The following is a 25106-nucleotide window of genomic DNA, read 5'->3' on the forward strand; positions in this document are numbered from 1 at the left end:
AGCGGTGGCTGCATCAACTTCCAGAATACCTGCTACCTTGCCTGACGTCATCCTCTGAGTTGGGTTTTGATGCTCATTTGCAGCCATTGTCTCTATAAGATTATACGCCTCAGTATAGCTTTTAGCCCATAAGGCGCCTCCAGCTGCTGCATCGAGCATGGGCCGAGATTGGGCCCCCAAACCATTATAGAAACCAGTGATCACCATCCAATCCGGCATTCCATGATGTGGACATTTTCTCAATATTTCCTTGTAGCGTTCCCAAGCCTCGCACATAGATTCTGTAGGTTGCTGCGCAAACTGAGTAAGAGCACTCCTCATAGCAGCAGTCTTTGCCATTGGATAAAACTTCACCAGAAACTTTTGCGCAAGATCTTGCCACATAGTGATGGACCCAGCTGGTTCAGAATGTAACCAGTCTTTAGCCTTATCCCTCAGTGAGAATGGGAAAAGCCTCAACTTGATAGCCTCATCAGTCACGCCATTATACTTAAAAGTGCTGCAGATCTCGACAAAATTTCTTATGTGCATGTTGGGGTCTTCAGTTGCCGCTCCTCCAAAAGAAACAGAATTCTGCACCATCTGAATAGTGCCCGGCTTGATTTCAAAGGTGTTAGCTTGAATAGCCGGATGAAGGATGCTTGACTGAATATCATCAATTTTAGGCCGAGAAAAATCCATAAGAGCTGGATCAGCTTGAACAATACGATCTCCCATGTTTACTGGTTCTTTCTGCTCAGCTCCTGAATCCGAATCCTCAAAATCTAACTTCTCCGGAATATCAAGAACTTCGTCTGTCTCCTCAGCTGTATCTAAAGTCCTCTTGCGAGCACGAGAACGAGTTTGCATAAACGCTTGCTAAAGTACCTGAAACACAACCGAAAAGAGTAAGTAACTATTACGTCCTAATCACTGAGTCCTAATGACCAATGATGGTAAGTACATAAAATAAACAAATACGCCGAGTCCCCGGCAGCGGCGCCAAAAACTTGTTAGGGCGAAAACACGCACTAATATTCACGCAAGTATACGCGTTCGCAAGTAATATAGAATACTTTCTAGTTCGTTCCCTCAGAGACTCGGACTAAATTATAGTCTAATTAAACTCACTCACCAATGTATGATTACTTCTCAATGTTAAGATAATAACACTTAAAATTGTTGATCAAATATTAACTATAATTAACTACTCAATTAACCACTTAACTAACACTTCAAATTATCAATAATAAAACACTCATGAGATCACAACTTCATTATTACTTCCTTCTATAGCCATTGTTATTACCTTTAGCATGTGACAGTGATGATATTAATCGAATAACACAAAACTGATAAAAGCCAACTTTCATTGTACTAATACCATTCTACCAAACATCCACAATTAAGATAGAAGTTGAATAGTCATCAATTATGTTGAGTTCCTATATGTCTACAGAAATTGACAACACAACGATTTAAGCACAAGTTATCCCTTTTGATTACATAGGGCAAATAAAACTGTTAGAGTTACCCACTAATCATGCTCAACGTACATGAACCTATGCTAGCATGGCAAGTTCTAAATCTCAAGATCCACCGTCGCTTCACAAGAGATTAACACCCTATCTTATATGTTCGCGACGCACATAAGACGAATACGCACAACCAATATTAGATATCATGCAATCATCACACACTAAAGTATTAAACAATTAACTAAAGAATTCCATAATAAATCCGTTGTAACCCCATGATCACGATTAGCCCATAATAGAACTTATCGCCATCATGGGTTCATATGAAATCATGACAAACAAACACAAGAAAATAATAACTAAACTAATTATATTAAAACAGAGTACGTCACAAGAGTAAATAAGTCAAAGCAAGAAAACTAGCATCCAACGTTACAATGAAACAAGAATCACAAGAATATATGCTTCCTCTTCGTTGCGGTGTGCTAAATCGGTCTTCTTCCTTATCTCCTTTGCTTCTTGCGTAAAACACAATCTAAAACATAATCTCCTTCATAATCTCTATGAAAACGTCTCAAATCTACCTATATAATAGTCCCATAAAACTTAGATTACATAGAAGTTGGAAGCCACACAGAAGTAGAAGTCTAAAATAATTTGTATTTTTTCCCGACCCAGCACGGCCGCTCAGCATATCTGCGCGGGCGCGCAGGCTGCTGCGCGGCCGCTCAGCATTGCTGCGCGGGCGTGCAGGACCCTACTGGAAAAATTCCAAGCTTGCTCCGTTTCTTCGCCGTAATCTGCCCATTCCTTTCCTCTCGCAATGGTGAACACATGCCAAGGCTTATTCTTGATGATTCCTCCCCCGAAATGCAACTATTACCCTGAAATGCATAAACACTAGAAAAACGCATCAAATACACAAAATACTTGATTTTAAGACACCAATTTAAGCCATTTTAAGACGTTCTAAGTGGTATAAAATGCCACTTATCATACACCTCCCTCATTTCCCAACATGCCCACAATTCCTATGAATATTATGTCTGCATAAAATTTGAATGCACAATTTGCTAATATGCCATTTGCACAAAATCCTTACTATGCTGCATTCAATATGCCTCAAATGCCATTTAGCATGCCATACTGGAATAAAATTTTTGCACATTATATGCCATTTCATGTTAACCAACTTGTGCATGATAACTCTACATTTATGAATGGTTTTTAAAGCCCTACTCTAATGACCAAGGTTAAATCTCAATCACCTAAGTCAAGTGAGGAAAAGCCCAAGAAACCTAAAAAGAAGGCTAGCAAGGCAGTACCTAAGGAAATTTGGGAACCAAAATCAACTTGATTTGATTTTGATGTGTGCAGGGAAACAAAAAGGGTCTATGGTAGAAGGGGGGGTTGAATACGATACTCACTAAATTAAAAAATTCTTTCGAATCTTTTGCTGATATAAAATATAGTATTCGGTTAGTGGTTCCGTGTTCTTGAGGTGAATAGTATTTAGGACGATAAATTAACGAACACAAGATATTCGGGAAAGTATATATTCATATATAAATCCTCGGGGGTGTTGCAATACTCCGGTAAATAAATTAACCGGTTACAATCCAAGAACAATAATGTTCTTGCTTCTACAAAGATATTACAAATTAAATCCTATACAATAATCTATCTTTTTGTATGCCAAAGGATCTAATTACCGGATAACGATTATAATGCCCCTATGAATATACAATAGTTAAATCGGGCATTATAACATTTCTCCAGTGAGAAATTAAACGGATATCAATGTGTTGAGCTTCTTTGTATTCTCTGTGTTTCTTGTTTTCATCAACTCTCTTGAGAGAGAAGATGGACAGAATAATTACGAACTTAACTGTTAATCTTCTGCTTCTATTGTGTAGTCTTTATATGAACTGAAATATGTAGCCTAATATTAACCACACAAATCAATTGATCAATTTGACAAAGGTGTGGCTGAGAGATGACTTGCGACCATGGGACTTTCCTTCATTTACTTGTGTGTACTAGGACACATTTAGCACTTAGATTATTTTTCAAGTCCTTACTGTTGGGTTTTGTGGAGTCTATTAATTAAGCCCATGAAAATAGAATATTAAGATTCAGATTTAGATTAGTTTATGGATTAGTCTAGTTTTCAGATTTGAACTATAATTTTGATTTAGGCCTAGTTTCTTCACTTATAAATACTCATGTAATTGTAAAATCATAACACAACAAATTGTGAGAGACCAATACAAAATTAGTGCGGCTTGTGGAGTAGGAATTTCCGAACCACGTAAATCTTTGTCTTGTGTGATTGTCGTTTATTTTCTTGTTCTTGTTTATTCGCTTTGGGTTTTGCTTTCGTTGTTGTATACTCAACAACTGGTATCAAGAGCCTAGGTTTTCAGGCGAGTGGGAGCGATGGCAAAAGACGGGAAGGTAAAGATCGACAAATTTGATGGCAAAGATTATGGGTTTTGGAAGATGCAAATTGAGGATTATTTGTATCAGAAAAAACTACATGAACCGCTAGAAGAAAAGAAACCAACTGCAATTAAGGATGAAGACTGGAAGCTTTTGGACAGGCAGGCTCTGGGGGTTGTCAGGTTGACTTTGGCGAAGAACGTTGCTTAAAATATTGTCAAGGAAACGATAACTTATGGTTTGATCAAGGCTTTGCCAAACATGTATGAGAAGCCGTCTGCTTCAAATAAGGTGTATTTGATTCGCTTGTTAGTTGCCACTAGATTGAATGAAGGCGATTGTGTTACTGATCATGTGAACGAATTTAATTCTATCCTAGCAAGGTTGGCAATGGTGGATATTAAATTTGATGATGAAGTACAAGCCTTATTGTTGGCATCCTCATTATCAGACAGTTGGTCGGGATTTGTCACTGCTATAAGTAATTCATCTGGGAGCAGTAAGATGACTTTTGATGGAGTTCGAGATTCGATTCTTGGAGAAGATATTCGTAGGAAAAACTCAGGAGAGTTATCAGGTTCCTTGTTGAGTGATGAGAGTAGAGGCAGAAAGTCCGAAAAGGGGCAGAATAAGGGGCGTGGCAGATCGAAGTCACAGAAGAGAGGATAATCCAAAGATCGCAAGGATATTGTTTGTTGGAATTTTCAGAAGAAAGGGTCACTTCAGAAATCAGTGCACGGCTCCCGCGGCTCCTAAAGGAAAGAGTAAAGAGGATAATTCAGCTAATGTAGTTGAAGAAGTGGAGGATGACGATGCTTTGATTTGTTGTGTTGAATGTTCGGTTGAATCATGGGTTATGGATTCTGATGCATCATTCCATGCTACCCCTTGCAAGGATTTAATGTTAAATTTCAGAGTTGGAAATTTTGGTAAAGTTCGTCTTGCTGATGATGAGACTTTGGATACTGCAGGCATGAGAGATATTAATCTCAGAACCTCTTTGGGAACTAGCTGGACGTTGAAAGATGTAAGGTACATTCCTGGACTGAAGAAGATGTTGTTATCTGTGGGTCAGTTAGATAAGGAAGGGTATCGAGTTACTTTCGGAGACAGAAAGTGAAAGGTTATAAAGGGGAATTTGGTCATTGCTCGTGGAGAGAAAAAGAGGACTTTGTACATTGTTGAACAATCTAGCTATGAAGCAAATACAGTTGCTGATGAGATTGAGACTTCAACTTTGTGGCACCAAAGGCTTGGTCATATGAGTGAAAAAGGTATGAAGCTTTTAACTTCGAAGGGGAAGATTCCAGAGTTGAAGAATGTGGAAGTTGGATTATGTGAGCCATGTGCTCTTGGAAAGCAGAAACGTGTTACTTTTGCAAAATCAGGGAGGACCCCCAAAGCTAAGAAGTTAGAGCTAGTTCATATAGATGTATATGGTCCAACAACAGTTGCGTCGTTGGGTGGATCTCGCTACTATGTCACTTTCATTGATAATTGCACTAGAAAGGTATGGGTTTATTTTTTGAAGAATAAATCAGATGTGTTTGCTACTTTCAAGAAGTGGAAGACTAAAGTTGAAAATCAGACCGGTTTAAAAGTGAAGAGTTTGATGTTAGATAATGGAGGTGAATACAGTAGTGATGAGTTTAAAAGTTATTGCGCGGAATTTGGGATTAGAATGATTAAAATTATTCCAGAGACACCACAACAGAATGGTGTTGCAGAGCGCATGAATAGAACCTTGAATGAGAGGGCCAAGAGTATGATAGTACATGCAGGGTTGCCAAAGATGTTTTGGGCTGATGCAGTTAGCACAACTGCGTATCTCATAATAAGAGGACCTTCAAGTCCTTTGGGGTTCAAGATTTCTAAAGAAGAGTGGCAGGAAAAAGAGGTAAATCTTTCACACTTGCGAGTTTTTGGTTGTGTTTCTTATGTGCGTGTTAAAGATTTCGACAGGGACAAGCTTAATCCGAAAGCAAAGAAGTGTATCTTCATTGGTTATGGCTCAGATGATATGGGTTACCGTTTCTGGGATGAACTGACTAAGAAGGTCGTTAGAAGTAGAGATGTTACTTTTAATGAGAATGCAGTGTATAAGGATAAGCTTGTAGTCAATTTTAAGTTTACAAAGGAACAACCTGAGAAAGAGGAAGCAGTGCTTAAAGATATTACAGAAACAGATCATGCAGGAAATAGTGGGAGTTTGGAGAATATTGATGACGGGGTTCCAGTAACTCCACAGAATGAGGTAAGAAAATCTAGCAGAAGTGTGAGGCCACCACAAAGATATTCTCCTTCAGCATATTATATGTTATTAACCGAGGACGGGGAGCCCCAGTGTTATTCAGAGGCAGTACAAGTGGATGATTCAGTTCAGTGGAAACCAACCATGGATGAGGAGATGAGTTCTCTTGAGAAGAATGAGACTTGGTCTTTAACAGAGTTACCGGCAGGAAAGAAGGCTTTACAGAATAAGTGGGTGTTCAGGATCAAAGAAGAACATGATGGCAGCAAGAAATACAAGGCAAGGTTAGTAGTCAAGGGTTATCAACAGAAAAAGGGTATTGACTATATCGATATATTTTCTCCCGTTGTTAAGATGACTACTGTTAGAATTGTGTTAAGTATTGTGGTTGCAGAGGAGTTACATCTAGAGCAACTAGATGTTAAGATCGCGTTCTTACATGGTGATCTTGAGGAAAACATCTACATGGTTCAGCCAGAGGGATTTCAGGTAGCTGGGAAAGAAAACCTTGTTTGCAAGCTTATAAAAAGCTTGTATGGTTTAAAGCAAGCACCGAGACAATGGTACTTGAAGTTTGACAGCTTTATGATGAAGAATGGGTACACGAGGAGTGCTATGGATTATTGTTATTACTTTAAACAGTTTGATTCATCTTATATCATATTATTATTGTATGTTGATGACATGTTGATAGCAGGATCAAATATGAGGGAAATCAACAGGTTAAAGAGACAGATGTCTAAGGAGTTTGAGATGAAGGATATGGGTGCAGTAAAACAAATACTTGGTATGAGCATCATAAGGGATAGAACTAAAGGTACTCTAAAATTATCTCAAGAGAAGTATGTTGAGAAATTGTTACAGAAATTCAGTGTCCAGGATACGAAGACCAGAAGTACACCGTTGGCGAGTCACTTTAATCTCACAAAGAAGCAATCACCTAAAATGGATGAAGGCAAGAAAGATATGGCTAAAGTTCCTTATGCATCTGCAGTTGGCAGTTTAATGTATGCTATGGTGTGTACAAGGCCAGACATTGCTCATGCAGTGGGAGTTGTTAGCATATTTATGTCTAATCAAGGAAGAGAGCATTGGGAAGCAGTCAAGTGGTTGTTACGCTACTTGAAAGGCACATCCAAGGTTGCACTATGTTTCAGTAAGAAAGATGTTATCTTGGAAGGGTTCTCTGATGCAGATTTGGATGGATATTTGGACACAAGAAAAAGTACAACGGGTTATATTTTCACTTTGGGTGGCACCGCAGTTAGTTGGATGTCTCAACTTCAAAAGAGTGTTGCTCTTTCAACCACAGAAGCAGAATATATGGCTATCTATGAAGCTAGCAAGGAGATGATTTGGTTGAAGAATTTTCTTGAGGAGTTGGGCAAGAAACAGGCGGACAGTGCTTTGTATAACGACATTCAGAGTGCTATTCATCTTGCGAATGAAAGAGATGTGTCCTAAGTCCAATCATGTATGATGATTTAGGAATAACTTTTATGTAATCTGTTTTGATTTCATTGATATTAATAAAAGACTTCTTTTGGTTTTATTGCGGGCTTTATCTATTTAAGTGTTTAAATAAGATATACCATAGTTTAGAGTAAAGCTTTTATGGATTATGATGAGATCATAATAATGAGACCTAAAAGATGATAACTCTAAACTTAAATATTTCCTGGTCGTAGGATTACTAACTGGTAATTAGTAATCCGCAAAGATCGGTACATACTATGCTTGCTTCATTATGAAGGATGTCTGTTCGCATAGACATTTGTGTGGTGACACTATAGCTAGTATGTAGGTGCTTATTATAGAATAAGTTCACTAAACATGACTCACACAGCTGAACAACTGATGGAGTTCACTCACGTGTTAGCAGTTGTTCACATAGTGATAGTTGTACAAGTATCCTTAGACTTGAGGTCATAATAGTCATCTTGTGTACACTGAACTATGCTTTGGTTTAGTTCTTAGTCTCCAGGGACAATTATAAGGGCTCTACTGGGTATAGGAATTTGTACACGTAGATAGTGTATGATCAATAAAGGATCTACCCCTTCCAGTGAAGGAAGAGAATGTTCAATGCTGATCCACTTATGCTAGTTCAGGAATCTCTGGCCAGAGTGAATGAAATTAGAAAGGAGTTTCTAATTTACATTAAATAGAACTAAGCATAGTGAATGGGAAAGCAAATGATTAAATAAGATAGGCTTGACACAAGTTCCATGCCTTGTATTTAATCGTGACATTGCAGGGTAGAAGGAATTGATTGTACGGTAACTACTCACTGAATAGGCTCTTGTTATTCAAAGCAGTGAATTCGTATTATCCGGATAGTCGCGATATGCTGAGAAGTATCCCTCACGAAGTAGAATAGATATGATTAATTTATTAATTAATCATATTTAATGAATTAGAGAATTTATATAAATAATGATAAAATAGTTTTATTATTATTTATTTCTACTACCGGCTTAATATTGAACCTACAGGGTCACACCATAAAAGAGAATGATTTTACGCTGGAGGAATTAATTAATAATGGCTGGTAATTATTTATTTGTGAAATAAATAATTAATTAGCAGATTTAATAATTGATTAAATGAGATTTAATTAATTATAAATTAATTAAGAAAAGTTCTTAATATTATTAATTAAGAATTTAATTTTGAAAATTAAATCAAGTGAGAGAATTATTTTTCTAAAGTGTTTAACAAAGGGATTAATGATTAAAAGGTGTTTTAATTATTAGTTAATTGGTTAATAAGAATAATCAATTATAGGGTTAATAATAATAATATTTTATGGAAAATTTTCAGCTAAAAATTTTGCCTATAAATATATTATTATAAACCCTATTTGCCTCAACCCAAATAATTAACCCTAATTCTAAAGTAGAACAAGAGGGAGGCAACTAATTCTCTCAACCTCTTCCTCCTCCATCACATTGTACTCTTGGTGGATACCGGTGGAGTGCTTCACACTTGAGGAGCAGCTGCTAGGGATTTCCGTTCATCGTTCTTGGATCGCTATTAAAGACCTCCATCTTTCCATTAACGTAAAGCTTCTTAAGGTAAACATACTGAACTACGAATTAAATATTATTTTTTGCATGGATCCTACGGAGGGTTTCAGTTTTTTTTTAATATTTAAATTTACGTTTTCGTTACATTTATGTGCTAAAAACCCTTCAATGGCATCAGAGCTACTTGCGAAAAGTTTTTAATTCGTTTATGTGTTTAACTGTTTTCGATATATGAGCATGTACGTGATTCGCCATGATTTGATGTTGATATAATATGCTTATATATGTATGGTTTTGAATATATGATATTCATGTGAGTTGTATAATCATAAGATGATTATGTAATCTGTATATATACTGATATATACATGATTTATGTTTGTTCTAATTATGAGAATCATATTAGATACAGATTCTGAATTGGCTGCTACAGATTTGCTGAAATCTGGGTCTGGTGTCCGATTTACGCAAACGAATATCCTATTCCATAGGTAAACGAGTGTCTGAATAAAACTGATAGATAAAGCTATCAACTACTCGTCTGTAAGGCGTTTGACGTCATTTACTGCCCGTAAACAGTGATTCTTATTTTTCTGATTTGATTATGATTTTTCTGATTTTGTCATATATTTTTTTTTATGATTAGATCATGGATAATATGATATGTTAAGATCAGATTATGTATTTTAACATGCTTTTATGTATTGTATGAGCATGGTGGATGGTTATGGCCTTTCGACCTTAGTGTAATGGTTTTGGTTTTGGTTTTAAATACGACTTGCATGTCGTCAATCTTTGTAATCATAAATCTCGAATGTAACTCGAGTTATTCTTGTAAGTTCATTAGATTAGTTTTACTTTCAATCTATGTAATGTAATTGAAGACTCGAGAAGGCTATCAAATGGAGGTGATACAAAGAAGAAGACGAGGCATACAAGAAGTCTAAAAAAAGAAGAAGACTTATGTAATAAGTAGTTGTATTTATTTCCATCACCATATTAGATTGACCTTGATCTTTATCATGAGCTTGATAAAGATCACATAGGATGCGGCCATAACCAAACACATTTACTTTATTGTACTTTACATTTACTTGTTTATTTATTTTTATATATAAGATATATGCCTATGTTTACCATGCGATGATAGATTTAGGTGAACTTAAATCAATATAAGGCGCATGCTCTAGAAAATCTAGAATAGGAATCGTTTCTTGCCTTAACAATACTATTATGAATACAATCATGAGATTCTTGTGTTTATGAAACACGTAATTAAATATGAATTTTCAATATTGAGAGAAAGGATGATTCTGTCAAAAGCAGATTTCTATCTGTAAGAAAGGGGTATTAAGTGACGCCTCTTGACAATGCTCCCCCCGATCTGGGAATCATCTGATTATCGATTATTGATTTGAAATATTTAATTTAAAAGGAAGAATCTCTTTATAATATGATTATGATTGTAACATAATATAATCCCTCTAAATTTAAATAATATCAAGTAGTAATTGACCAATGACACAACGGGCTTGTGTCGGTCATAGCCTTCCAACATGGTAGAAAGTGGTTCTTATTTTTAAATCATTGTCGTTTCGTGCTACAGCCGAGGGCTTTGATTTCGAAATAAGAAATACTTGTCTATTACATAGAGATGTGTACATTGAATTATAATCTAAAGGTCGTTACGTGCTACAGCCGTGGGCCGTTGGAGACTGATTCAATTGTATGAAATGTTGGGTTAGACTTGACTTAGAATATTGAGTTTGTCGTGCTACAGCCGTGACTCAATTATTCAAGAGGCTAAAGTTTTATTAGAGAATAACATAAGATGTAATTGACAAGAGTTGTCTGCCTATTGAACATCACATGACGTTTCGTGCTACAGCCGAGGTTGTGTGATGGAATGTAGGATCCCTATCCCCACTAGCATTATGAATGCTTAATTTTCACTTAGGGTTTGTATAAATTAGATAAACTAGTGGGAGCCACTTATGAATAGAGACCCAATTCATATAGTGTCTTGAAATGAAATTGAATATTTGCTAAGTGTTGTTATGTGTTCATCATTTACAGATTTACTATATTTGTTATGTCTTCTGCACTATCACTCCGGAGTATACTAGATGCTCACAAGTTGACTGGTCCTAATTTTGCTGACTGGCTTCAAAACTTGAGATTTTTTTCTCAGGGTTGAGAAGCTGGAATATGTGCTTGACTCACCTAAGCCTACTGAACCTGCTAGCGATGCACATAATGATGAACATGTTGTGTATCGTAAGTGGATAGATGATGTAAATGTTGCTCAATGCATCATGCTAGCTTCCATGAACATTGAGCTACATAAGCAACATGAGCATATGGATGCTCACACTATCCTTATGCATCTACAAGAGTTGTATGATGTGGCAGGGAGGACAGCTCGATATAAGATATCGAAGGAACTGTTCGGTTGTAGGATGTTTGAGGGATCATCTTTGAATGACCATGTACTTAAGATGATCAATTTGATTGAACGTCTTGGACAACTTGGTTTTGCCATGGATGGGGAGCTGAGCCAAGACATGGTCTTGCAATCACTTCCGAGTTCGTTCTCGCAGTTTGTTATGAACTTTCACATGAATAAGCTGGATGTCAGCCTGCCTGAACCCCACAACACGTTGAAGACTGCGGAATCGACTTTTCCCCCTTAGAAGAGTTATGTTCTTCTAATTGGTGAAGGTTCCAACCCTAAGAAAAGGAAGAAGAACCCTTCCAAGAAGAAGAAAGTAGGTGAGAAAAATCCGGTTCCACCAAAAGCTGAAGACCCCAAGAGCAAAGCTGTTTGCTTTCACTGTAACAAGGTGGGGCACTGGAAGAGGAACTGCAAGGTTTACCTTGCAGAATTGAAGAAGAAGAAGGGTAGTGAGACTACCGCTTCTAATTCAGGTATGTTCATGATCGAAGTTAATATGTCACTAAGTCAAATTTCTACTTGGGTATTAGATACCGTCTGTGGTTCTCATATTTGCAATTCGTTGCAGGGACTAAGGAGAAGTAGGACTCTTGAAGAAGAGGAGGTGATCCTACGGATGGGAAATGGAGCAAGAGTTGCAGCTGAAGCTGTAGGATCATTTCATTTACATATGCCTACGGGAAAGACTATTGTTCTAAATAATTGTTATTTTGTTCCCTCGATTGTGAGGAATATTATTTCTATTCCATGTTAGACTTGGCTGGATTTTTGTTTGTTATTCAGAATAATAAATGTTCAATTCTTAGAGATAACGTTCTTTATGGAAGTGGTATTTTAAATAATGGTCTGTATGTATGTGACATAGAGCATAATTTACTACAAATTGAACATACTAATAAAAGAAAAAGGGATGATAAAAATCTCACTTTCTTGTGGCACTGCAGACTTGGTCATATTAGTGAAAATAGACTGCGAACATTGCATAAGGAAGGGTTACTTGACCCCTTTGATTTTGAATCATATCCTACATGCGAGTCTTGTCTATTGGGTAAAATGACCAAATCTCCATTTAGTGGACATGGAGAGAGGGCTGCAGATATGCTAGGATCGGTACACACAGATGTATGTGGACCAATGTCTACACAAGCCATGGGTGGATTTTCATACTTCATTGCTTTCATAGATGATCGATCTAGATTCAGATATGTGTATTTGATGAAACACAAGTCTGAAGCCTTTGAAAAGTTCAAAGAATATAAGTATGTAGTGGAGAAACAAACCAAACATAGTATTATAACTCTTCGATCAGATCGAGGTGGTGAATACTTGAATGGAGAGTTTTTAGCTTATCTCAAAGAAAATGGTATAGTCTCCCAGTGGACTCCTCCATATACTCCACAGTTGAATGGGGTATCTGAAAGGAGAAATCGAACTTTGTTAGACATGGTTCGGTCCATGATGAGCTATGCGAATCTTCCAGTATTCCTCAGGGGAGTATCTAACAATCAAAACTCAATCACACATCAAGACAACAATGAGGCCTCTTCATCTAGAGCTAATCTACCTCAATAAAGAAAATGGATAAAAGATCACCCCTTTGAGCTTATTATTGGTGATGTTTCTTCTAGAATTCAAACAAGGAGAGCAACTCAAGAAGAATGTCTATACAGAAGCATTCTTTCCAAGGAAGAGCCAAAGAAGGTAGAAAAAGCTTTGTTGGAACCTGATTGGATTTTAGCTATGCAGGATGAGCTAAACCAATTTGAAAGGAATAATGTATGCAAGCTGGTGCCCAAGCCTAAAGGAAAGAATCCAATAGACACCAAATGGGTATTCAGAAATAAGATGGATGAAAATGGTATAGTAGTCAGGAACAAAGCTAGATTGGTTGCTAAGGGCTATTGTCAACAAGAGGGAATAGATTTTGATGAAACATTTGCTCCTATTGCAAGACTTGAAGCCATCAGAATTTTCTTAGCCTATACAGCCCATGCCAATTTCAAGGTCTATCAAATGGATGTCAAAAGTGCCTTTTTGAATGGAGATTTGGAGGAGGAAGTCTATGTCAGTCAACCTCCTGGTTTTGAAGATCCAAATTTTCCAGAACATGTCTATTATCTTTTGAAAGCACTTTATGGACTGAAGCAAGCACCTAGAGCCTGGTATGACACTTTATCAAAGTTCCTTTTGGAAAATCACTTCATAAGAGGTACTGTAGATAAAACTTTATTTTTCAGAAATGTTAATGGTTCTAGTATACTAGTTCAAATTTATGTAGATGATATTATTTTTGGCTCTATATATGAAAAACTTTGCAAAAAGTTTGCCAAATTGATGCAAAGTAAGTATGAAATGAGTATGATGGGAGAACTGACTTACTTTCTTGGTTTACAAGTTAAGCAAGTCAGTGATGGAATATTCATTAGTCAAACTAAATACATTTTTTATCTTTTAAAGAAGTTTGATCTAATGGATTGTACATCTGCAAAAACTCCCATGGCCACTGCAACTAAGCTTGAATTAAACACTACTGAAAAGTCTGTGGATATTTCAAGTTATAGGGGCATGGTTGGCTCACTTTTGTACTTAACAGCTAGTAGGACAGATATAATGTTTGCTACATGTTTATGTGCTAGATTTCAGGCTGATCCTAGAGAATCTCACTTAATAGCTATTAAGAGAATTTTCAGATATCTCAAGGGAACACCAAAACTTGGCCTTTGGTACCCTAGAGACTCTGGTTTTGATCTAACTGGTTATTCAGATGCAGATTATGCAGGTTGTAGGATTGATAGAAAAAGTACAACAGGAACCTGTCAATTTCTAGGAAACAAGCTTGTGTCCTGGTTCAGTAAAAAGTAAAACTCATTCTCTACTTCTACAGCTGAAGCTGAATATATTGTTGCTGGTAGTTGCTGTGCACAAATATTATGGATGAAAAATCAATTGCTAGACTATGGTTTGCAAGTTGAGAGAATTCCTATTTTTTGTGATAACACAAGTGCAATTGCCATCACTGAAAATCCAGTACAACATTCAAGGACAAAGCACATAGATATCAAGTACCATTTCATAAGGGAACATGCAATGAATGGTACTGTGGAGCTACATTTTGTTCCAAGTGAGAAGCAGCTTGCAGATATCTTTACCAAGCCACTGGATGAATCCACCTTTTCAAGGTTGGTAAGTGAGTTAGGTATGCTTAATTATTCTTAAATCCATATGAGTTAATTTGCAAGTTGAAATGTAGCCAGAAATTTAATTGATTTCTCAGTCTAGGATGTAATTTTGGCTAAGTCAAAAATTTACATCTTGACGGATGTTCTTTATTCATCGAATATTGATCATCCGTCGGTATACTATTTTCTAATAAAAATCAATTATTTTTCTGGAATATTTTATGACTCGACGGATAACCGTTTATCCTCATCCGTCGAATTGTCTTAACCTCAGTCATTAATTACCTGTACATTATCCATCGAGTATACTTACAGTTTGTAAGCATAACACGGCGGATAATGGGTGGAATGGTTACTGTTTATTTTTAAACGGCTATTTTAGGCAATTTCTATTGGTTACTTTATTTTACTTTATTATTTTTAACAATTATTTTTGAGATAGTATAAAAGCTTATTTCATTTCAATCGCTTTTCTTTTATCATTCTCAATTCAACTGCTCTAATTTCATTCTCTCTCAAAGCAGTTACTATCTTTCTCTTCAAGCTCATATTCTCTAACAATAGCACATGTTGTAAAGATTATGTCTCTAACTGGGTTCATTTATGAGAAGAACAATTTCACTGCACTAGTGAACAAGGGTATTCAGCATTCTGGTGACTATCACAAGATGATGGACTTTGTGAAGAATTGCAAGCTTAATTATGCCATGCTGGAATCACCCACAATCTTCTGAGAAGTTGTTGAAGAGATGTGGACCACTGTGACCTACAACTCAACAGATAAGACAATCACACTTACCATTAAAGGTAAAGAGTTCTGTGTTAATAGTGATGTTATAAAAGCATGCTTCAAGATTCCTAATAACACTGTGACCTCACCACACACTGACACTGATATAATCAATATGCTTAATTTCATGAACTATGCTCTTTCTACTACTAAGTTAAGTGACATTAGGAGAATGGGTCTTACGAAAGAATGGAGTTTTATGTGTGTTGTTGTGACAAAGGTCTTTTCAGGTAAAGTCAGTAATTTTGATTCAGTCAATATCTCAATGCTTAACATGCTCTACATGCTAGTTACAGATAAATTCTACAATTTCAGTGATCTTGTCTTGTTTGAGTTAGGCTTTAAATTAGGAGAGTTAAATAAAAGAGGTAAAAATGTGTATTATGCTAGATTCTTTATGATGTTAGCTAACCACCTCTGTGAAGAGATTGTGCTTGAGAACTCTAACAACAAACTAGATTATTGGGTTCAAGAGAGAAGGCTCATTGCAGATTTGAACAGGGCCAATCATCACAAGGATGTGCCATTGTTCTATTTTCCTGTAATGCAAGCACCTCAGGTAAGTGAGGTAACTTCATCTATCCCTACCACTATTCCAACCTCACTAATTTTTTTGAGTTCCAGTATGGCTATGGCAACTGTGTCAATAACCAAACAGTTGCCTACCCAAACTACCAAAACTATACAAATTTTCAAACTCAAATCAAAGAAAGCCCCCTCTGGTATCTCCCAAAAGATGCCAGTTGAAAAATCCACTAAAACCAAATAGGGGAGTGTGAAGGAGGGCAAGATAGGTGAGGGAAGGGGTGAACATAAAAGAAACCCCAAGAATAAGGTTGGAGAGTTGAGTGGATCCCAGTCTAGCCACACTGCAGTTTCCCAACAAACTGCAGTGCTTAAAAAGGATAAAAGCTCATTTCTAGCTGCATCCTCCCAAAAGGATGTAGTTATTGAACAAAGCTCTCAACCAAGAGCACATGCCAAGAGGGTTAGGGACACAAGCTCACCCCAAACTTATGCCAGAAAGAAGAAATCTAAAACCCTTGGGGATGCACAGCGTACACACACTGTGCAAACTGGTGCAAAAGACACAGTCACTGCACCTTCACAAATTCAGTTTGATGTGGCTCCAATAAATGTGAAGTCACAACCAAAATCTCTAGTCATAGAAGAACCTCAAACACCAAACTCACCAACAAATTCTCAGGATGTGGATACGATAAACACATCAATTCCTGATTCCCCTTCTTTAACTCTGTTTGGGAAGCCAAAATCTAGTGCAAGTGAGCATCATCTTTTAGATGATTTATTGGCTCACTTGCCAATTCTTTCAGGAACTGTGGTATCATTTGTGCCTAAAATATCTTCGATCAGCACAGAGTCAACAATAGTTTCTATTCCCAGCTCATTCATTTCTACTCTCTCGACGGATATTGCTCATTCGTCGAGTAGTGATTGTATCCCGACGGATAAGCTTGACAGCAGTTATCCGTCGGATAGCAAATCCACTCACTCGATGGATATCACTCATCCGTCGAGTATCTCTGCACAGCTTCAAACTTCATTTATTTCAAGTGTAGAAGATTTAGTGGTTGTACAGTCACTCTTAGGATTGAGAGAGAAGAGTGTTTTGAGTGAGAGTCTGGGTTGCTCCCAGGAAAAAGGAGAGGAAATGAGTGAAACTATGCAATCCATTTCTTTAGGATTGACAAAAGAGATTGAGAGGAGTCCCACCTTAGTAGGTGAAGGTGAGGGTGTGAGGGTGTGGAGCCAGGGTGAGACCCTGATGCAACAAAAGAGAGAAAACGAGAGAAATATAGGTACTGGAGCTATAAGGATGGATGTCATTGCTAGTGAGTCAATGAATGCCCAGAATGCAGACAGGGAAGGACTATCTCAGCATCCTAAAGCTGTTATAGATTCCACTTCCCTTGATGCTGAGGCATTTACTCACCCTGTTCAAGCTTATCAACTTCTAGCTGAACAGGGCAATGACAATGCAGAAAGGATGCTGAATTTGGTGCATACCACACAGTCTATGATGAGAGCTAAGGATGCCATCACAGCTTTCCCTTCTACAGCTGGTGATGTGGACTATGAGACTGGTCGTTCAGCTGATTTCTTTGGTGATGGGAGTGGGGATAGTGAAGATGAGGCAATGGACATAGGGGGAGAAGTAGGCTCAAGTTCAAGATCAGGTATGCCATCATGGGCATTCTCAAAGTACTGTGATGAGCACTACTTTAAGACCACCCTGATCCAACTAATCAATCAGACAAATACTGCTCTTCAAACCACTACTAATGCCAGTATCAAGAAGCTCCTTCAGGAACATCTAGCCTCCCTGCAACTTCAACAAATCCAGGGCTTCCGGCATGCTAGGGATGTAAACACCATAAAGGGTGATATTGAGGAGATGAAGAAGGCCATTTCAGACAAGCTAGATTCTAAACTTCCAGAAGCTACAATGCTTGACATCAAGAGGCAATTAAGGAAAAATTCTGATCTTGCAAATAAGATAGATGCCTTGGATATAAGAATGTCAGCCATGGAAGCATCTTTAACAGCCATTCATCTTCATCAAGCTCAACAGACAGATCTACTTCAAAAATTGGTGGTTGCTCAAACCTCCTCCTCTACTCAACTTGATGATAACAAAAAGGGGGAAAAAGGACCAAGTGAGGGGGAGAGGATTCAGATTCATATCAGTAAAGTAATTGTGCCTTCAATTACTATCTCAAAGCCACCAGTTACAAACAGTATTGATTTGATCAATGCAGCAGCAGCCAACATAAGAGCAGCTGATAAGGAGAAGTTGAGTTTAGTCAACTGGGAGATGATTGATGAGGAAATACAAAAGAAGTTAGAACTTGTCAAGGAGCCAGTTAAGTTAGCCATCCATCACTCTCAAGTCAAGAAAATTAGTGTGAATGAGATTAGCATGAACTATCTAGAAAGAAGACAGCCATCCTGCATCAAATCTCCAAAGGCTGAAAAAATTCTGAAACCAAGGGTAAACTACTCAAAATCATCATTGAAGAACCCTTTGGATACTGTATATGAGACACCTAAGCCTGATGAAAAGAAACTTCTGTCAAGATCAATTGCTTTCTACAAAGATCCAGCTGATTCAGCTTCAAAAAGAAGAACTGCTAAAATTTTCAAGAATGGGAAAGAAATTTGTGTGGTGGCTGGACATCCTCAATTTGCTCAAGCAAAGAGAGAAGAAAAGGCTAGATTGAAGCAGGAAAAGAAGCAAGCTGCTCTGGATGCTAAAAAGACTAAACAAAAGAAAGAGCAAATTGTTATCTTGTCCAAGGTACATGCTGTAAATTCATCACTACAAATTCCTTCTCAGCCATCTGAAGTTATTGAATCAAAGAAGCAAGTTGAACAACAGAAGAAATCTCCAAGAATCAAGGAATTGGCTAAAAGAACTAAAGGAAACTGGACATGATGGATAAGAAATTGGAGAATCAGTTTCCCAAGGAATCCACTCCAACTACAACTCAAGCATCAAAACCCTCTGTGGTATTTGAAGATATCAAAGTGGTGGATCCTTACAGGAACATCCATGGTGAACCTATAGTGCCTAAGGATGAACCAGTAGAATGGGAGAACATATCAATTCCTAACTTCTATTTTCCAATCCTTAACAAGCCAAAGAGAACAAAGTCAAGAGCAGTCAAAAAAGTGAAGTTGTCACCTCTCAAATCCAAATCTCTAGTCAAAGCTCAATCTAAAGTTAGTAAGGGAGATTACATGTACTTGTGTGACATCAAAGAATTTTCTGATCTAAACCTCTATCTAGATGAACTAGATGAAGTGAGAGTAATTGATGCATACAGAAACCTACCTGAAAGGTTAGTTGTAATAACCCCAATTTTTGGGAAATTTTTGAAACCCTTATGAATAGTGTTTTTGCTGAATGAGAAAACTTTTCATGCCACACTATGTAGGGGTTCTGATATGGATATTCTGAGATTTTATTAGTACTTTATATGGGATATAAGTGTATGTAAAGATCGTCAGAATCTAAATCCGAACACTTTGATTTTTCCCGGAAATTCACAAGATACGGAGAGAATTGAGTATAAGGTAACAGGATAAAAAGGATTTAAATTAAAGGATTATAGGAGAGGATCATAAAAGGAATATAATATATTGAGAAAGGTTAAGGGAACCTAAGTAATAAGATCCCGGGTATGATCCCTCAAACGATAAACGAGAACGAAAGATAAGCGAACCGTAAAACAAATAAGTGACCAAGAGACAAGCTTGTACAAGAAGCCAGGGATTGTGACATCATCAAACCACAAGGTGTGGACAAGTGGGAGCATTATGACATGTGCAAGGTGACATAAGCATGACATGGGAAGGAAGGAGGTGTGGTGGCTTTGTAACCACACAAATTCAAGGGCAAGAAGGTAATTGACTAAAGCAAGCACAAAAACCAAGCAACCAAGCCAAGCAAATCATTTTTCATCAAAATCAAAAAGAAACCAAGGCATTGTTCTTCATGCTCTCGGCCAAAACAGAATCAGAACACTAAAACTGCTGTATCTCCTTCATTTCTCACTCAAATATTGTGTTCTATAGCTCATTGGAAAGGTATTGAGATGGCCTACAACTCTTGTTCACAAGTCTCGTCCAAATAATCATGGTAAGACCCTCATTTTTACAGTTCTTTAAATCGGACTTTTAGAAACTTCAAAGCCTAACTTTGTGTTCTTGATTTCTTTGGAAAGATCAAGCTTGTAGGAGGCTCCCTAAGGCTTCCTAGCAACTTAACACCTCCCAAGGAAGGTATAAACTTCAAACCCTAGCCTTTACTTTATTTGTTAGTAAGTTTAATGGTTGGTGTTGTGAAATGAGAAGCATGGATTGTGATTATTAGTAGTTTGGTTTGATTTGGAAGTGTTTTGGTAATTGAAGCTTGATTATAGTTCATAGGTCTTGATTGTGGTTGTTTGAGTTGAAAACCTTGGAGATTATGGACTGATGTGGTATGGTTTAGTGAAGTTTTGTTGTATTGATGGTTATGAGTTGGTTGGTGGTTAATTGGAGTAGTTTAAACATTGGTAATCGCGTAAACATAGCCGTCGTAACGTCCGATTTTCTTTGGACTGTTTTTGTGCATAGCATTAGGACCCGAGAACCCCCTGCTAGATTGTGACCACTGCCATGTTTAGATAGCTCATGTTACGAGCTTCGTTTTGATATGTAGTTCGTTCGATTCCGATTTACGGTTTAGGAGAAACGACCGTTTCAAGTAACGGCGTTTCGCGAACGAAACTTTTTCCCTCGCCTTACTTTGGAATGTAGGTTAAAGACCAAAAAGGGTTAATTAATGTGTGAAACATTTATGGTAAGTGTGTTAGGCAGTTGGTAAGATACTCGCGAAGGAATCACTTTAAAACTCGTAAAGGTTAAATTATTAAAAATGGTGGAGCCGAGGGTACCCGAGTGACTTAAGCGAATCAGTGAGCGCAAAACAAGCGTTAGAGTCTAAGTTAGTTAAAGTATAGATTTACAAGTGACTTTGGTTTAATTCCAACTTACTTGTTGTTTATAGGTTACCAGACTCGTCCCGAGCCATTCGTAACCCCCAGTCGCTCAGGCAAGTATTCTATCCGTTATACTGTTGTTGTGATGTATATATGTATATGCATTATCTTGCGATAGATGCATGATGTTTATATTAGCAAATGTTGCGATATATTGTAGCATGTGATATGGTATATATGCATGCCTGTTTCATATTCTTGAAATATATATCTGTTGGTTCAAATGCTTATTCGTTGCATAATACCTATGCTAGAGATAAGCGGTATTTGCGTATACCCTTAGTATAGGGACCCAAAGGTGAAAATATTTTCTAAAACCGGGAGTCGAGGATCCCGAGTAGATTTTGTATATATATGGATATGGATATATATATATATATATATATATATATTTATATATGGTTATAGTTTTCCAAACTATTAATCGAATAAGGTTTATTCGATAACTTTAAACTTTATTTATTATTGAATATTATTTCGAATATCATTCGAGGGCTTATGACTCTTTTATATTATTTATTGAATATTATTTGAATATTCATTCGAGGACTTATGACTCATTTTATTTATTTATTGAATATTATTTGAATATTCATTTGAGGATGTATGACTCCTTTATTTTATTTAATGAATATTATTTATAATATTCATTCGAGGTATTATGACTCAGCGTATTTTATTTATTGAATATTATTTGAATATTCATTTGAGGATCTATGACTCCGATTATTTGCTGAGGTATATTCTTTATTTTATTAAAGAATAAGGTGTAAATAATCAAACTTATTTTCGATTATTCAATTAAAGATAATACTTTCATATAAGTATATCTTTGGTTATTTAATACTCGTTTCAAGTATAAGTTTTAATACTTCTACTTCAATTATTTTTATAAAGATTATTCTTTATGGGAATATTATTTAATTAATAATATTCAGATATTTTCTAATATTCTGGGGACTGATTTACTTCATTAAATCAGCCTTACTCCAAACACTCTTTAAAGTGTTTTCGAGTCTTCAAAATGATTTTTAAAAGTCAGAGCGGATCCCAAAACTCATTTTTATATTTAAGATCTTCCTTTTTAAAGGGGATTTAAATACTCGCTCAAAACCTGGGGAATTCGGCTCTGTGGTGTATTTTATATTCGCAACGAGGTTGCTGTTTTGAGAAAACAATTTGATTACTTGCCCAATGTTCGGGAAGTAAGTCCATTTGATTGAGTCGGCATAAGCGACAGGCCGGGGTACGGTCTATTATTGTGTAAGTGGCTGGGTGGCAGTCCATCAACGCGTGAGGGGCCGGGGTACGGTCTAGCGCGAGGTCCTAATGCGGCCAGGGTGATGACCGGTGAGGAATTCATCCATCTACAGTAGAAAAGGTTACTTATTGGTATCTTTGCCTGATCAGCGAGATATCGGGTTTATGCCAAAATTCTTTTCCTTTCCAAAATTCATTGGATGTTTCGAACTCTGTTCATACTTCACATAACAGAGGTTCCAGGAAATGTTTTCGGGATATATATATATGTGGATATATATATATCGGGACTAAATAAAGTATCTCATAACTTTTTCATTCAATAATATTTCAAAGATTGAATCTATTCAAGTCTTAACTTGTGGTCTCATCTATGGGATGTTTTTCTTAAAACTTATAATACTTTGAACGGTGGCAGTTCAAGTAACTTTATATGATATAAGTGTGGTGAAGTATTGGTAACTTCATTCCTTGTTTTACTTATATCTAGTAAGTAATTATCTTGCATATGATAGAGATGCTATCAAGTATCCATTTAGATACTTATATTATTGTTATCACTATATATATTATCTTGCGAGCTGTAAGGCTCACTCTTGCTTTATTTCTTCATCACACAACAACAGTTAGGAGAGATGGCCAGACTCCAGCAGACCCAGCGCAAGCGCGTGGGAAGCGTCCCGCGTCTTCCCGCTGATATTGTAGCTGCTATAGCTGCAGAGGTAGATCCATTGTAGTTTAGACCATCTACTTTTGAGAATCAAATTATGTATAATTATAACTTGTGGCAGATAATGGCAATTAACTGTAAATTATCAAGTAATCATTTTGGGTTGTAATAATTTTAAATTGTGGATTCAAAGACTTGTACTTATTTCAATTTCATCTCTGAGACTATAACGGGTTGTGGTGTGTGTTAGTGTGGGGTCACAGTATGAGGTTAATTATTATTAATTAAGTGAAGTGATATTGTGGAAAGAAAGACCGTGACAACCCGGATCCCCGACCCCGGATCTGGGGGTGTTACAGAAATGGTATCAGAGCTAAGCGTTATAAACCTCAGAGATGATGGGACGTTAAGATAATAAGTTCACTAAGATAATAAGAACTCTTGCCAAGTTCATAGTCGGACTACCTAACGTAGTACTGACAGTTAAAACCCTTATGGGAACCCTTATAAATATTGTGATAGGAGCGTAGTTCGTTATCGTATATGGTAGCGGGACTCCGAACCCTGAAGTTGAGGAACATCAACGCGATGATGTTTTATTACTAATTGGAGATCAGATTGTGGATCCAATAGAGCGTCCTAACGCAGGACCGGATGATGTTGATATTGAGGATGTAGCGGTTGAGGATGTTGTCCTAGAAGGGATAGTTGCTGAGGAGGATCCCATGGAGGATTCTGACGAGATTGGATAAAGGACCACTGATGAATTGATGACCCTGGTTGGGTCGACTACCAGAGGTAGGATTGGCCGGTCACTACCAGAGGTTCGTTCAAGTTTGTAAAGATAGTAGCCCCTTTAACGTGGCTTACTCATAAGACTGAGAAGTTCGAATAGACAGAGAAATGCGAGAACAGCTTTTAAGAACTGAAGCAAAGGTTGGTGACGGCCCCTATGTTGGCGTTGCCGGATGGAAAAAGGAGATTTTGTGATTTGTAAGTGACGCTTCGCATAAGGAATTAGGGTGCTTCTTAGCACAGCAAGATAATCGCGTCTGCGTCAAGACAATTAAGGTAATATGAAATTCGATATCCCCGCCCATGAGCTTAGGCTCGTGGCAATAGTTTTACCCTAAAGATTGGAGGCACTACTTGTATGGAAAGAAGTGCGAGAATTACCTAAGCCATAAGTGCTCTAGTACATTCTTACGTAGAAAGAGCTCAACATACGTCAGAGGAGGCGGTTAGAGCTAATCAAGAATTATGATTGGGAGATTCTTTATCATTCGGGGAAAGCCAATATGGTGGCTGATGCCATTAGTAAAAAGGAGAGACTCAAGATGATAATGTCTTTGGGAGAGTTGATAAGAGATTTTGAGAAAATGGAAATAGTAGTGAAGGTAACCGGAGCCGGTACCGAAAAGCTGTTTGAGATTGTAATAGAGACCGAATTATTGGAAAAGAGCATATTGTGCCAGAAAAAGGTGATGAATGAAGGCAGAGAGCCAACAAATAAATATGAGATTAATACTGAGAAAGATGATAAGGGAATAATGAGGTATTCCTATAGAATTTGGGTTCCGAAAGTTCAAGAGCTTAAGGATGAGAACTTAGATGAGAGCCATAGTTTGAGGAATAGGATTTAGGGCAAACCCAGAGTGTGATAGTCAGGGAGGTTGCCATCAAGAAAGAAAGAACCCATGACATAATGGAGTGGAAAATGAGGATTTTAAATTAAAAGATGATCCCAATTATGGGGAGTAGGATGAAACATTTCATACTAAGGAAACAGAAAGTCGAGTAAGGAAAGGAGACCCGAGACGGTACTCCTATACGGCAATTCATGGACCTGTCTAGACAGAACTTAGACTATTATCCCCAACCACCACCTTGAGGAAACAATGTGGTGTGAAATTCTTTCAGGACCTTTAAGTCGCTAAGCTCTCAGAGTTCCATGGAACAAGCTGACCCAGCCGAGGCAAGAGCCTGGCTAAAGGAAATATAGGAAT

General features: G+C 37.2%; 1 non-coding gene across 1 annotated transcript; it reads left to right on the forward strand.

Moving 5' to 3' along the window:
• The first annotated feature begins 217 nt into the window (after positions 1 to 217).
• LOC141709419 (small nucleolar RNA R71) lies at positions 218 to 324 on the forward strand. The gene has a single exon (XR_012569996.1). It is a non-coding gene; the product is annotated as a small nucleolar RNA R71 (small nucleolar RNA).
• The last annotated feature ends 24782 nt before the right edge of the window (positions 325 to 25106 follow it).

Source organism: Apium graveolens, chromosome 2 (assembly GCF_009905375.1).
Source record: "Apium graveolens cultivar Ventura chromosome 2, ASM990537v1, whole genome shotgun sequence".
Lineage (NCBI taxonomy): Eukaryota > Viridiplantae > Streptophyta > Magnoliopsida > Apiales > Apiaceae > Apium > Apium graveolens.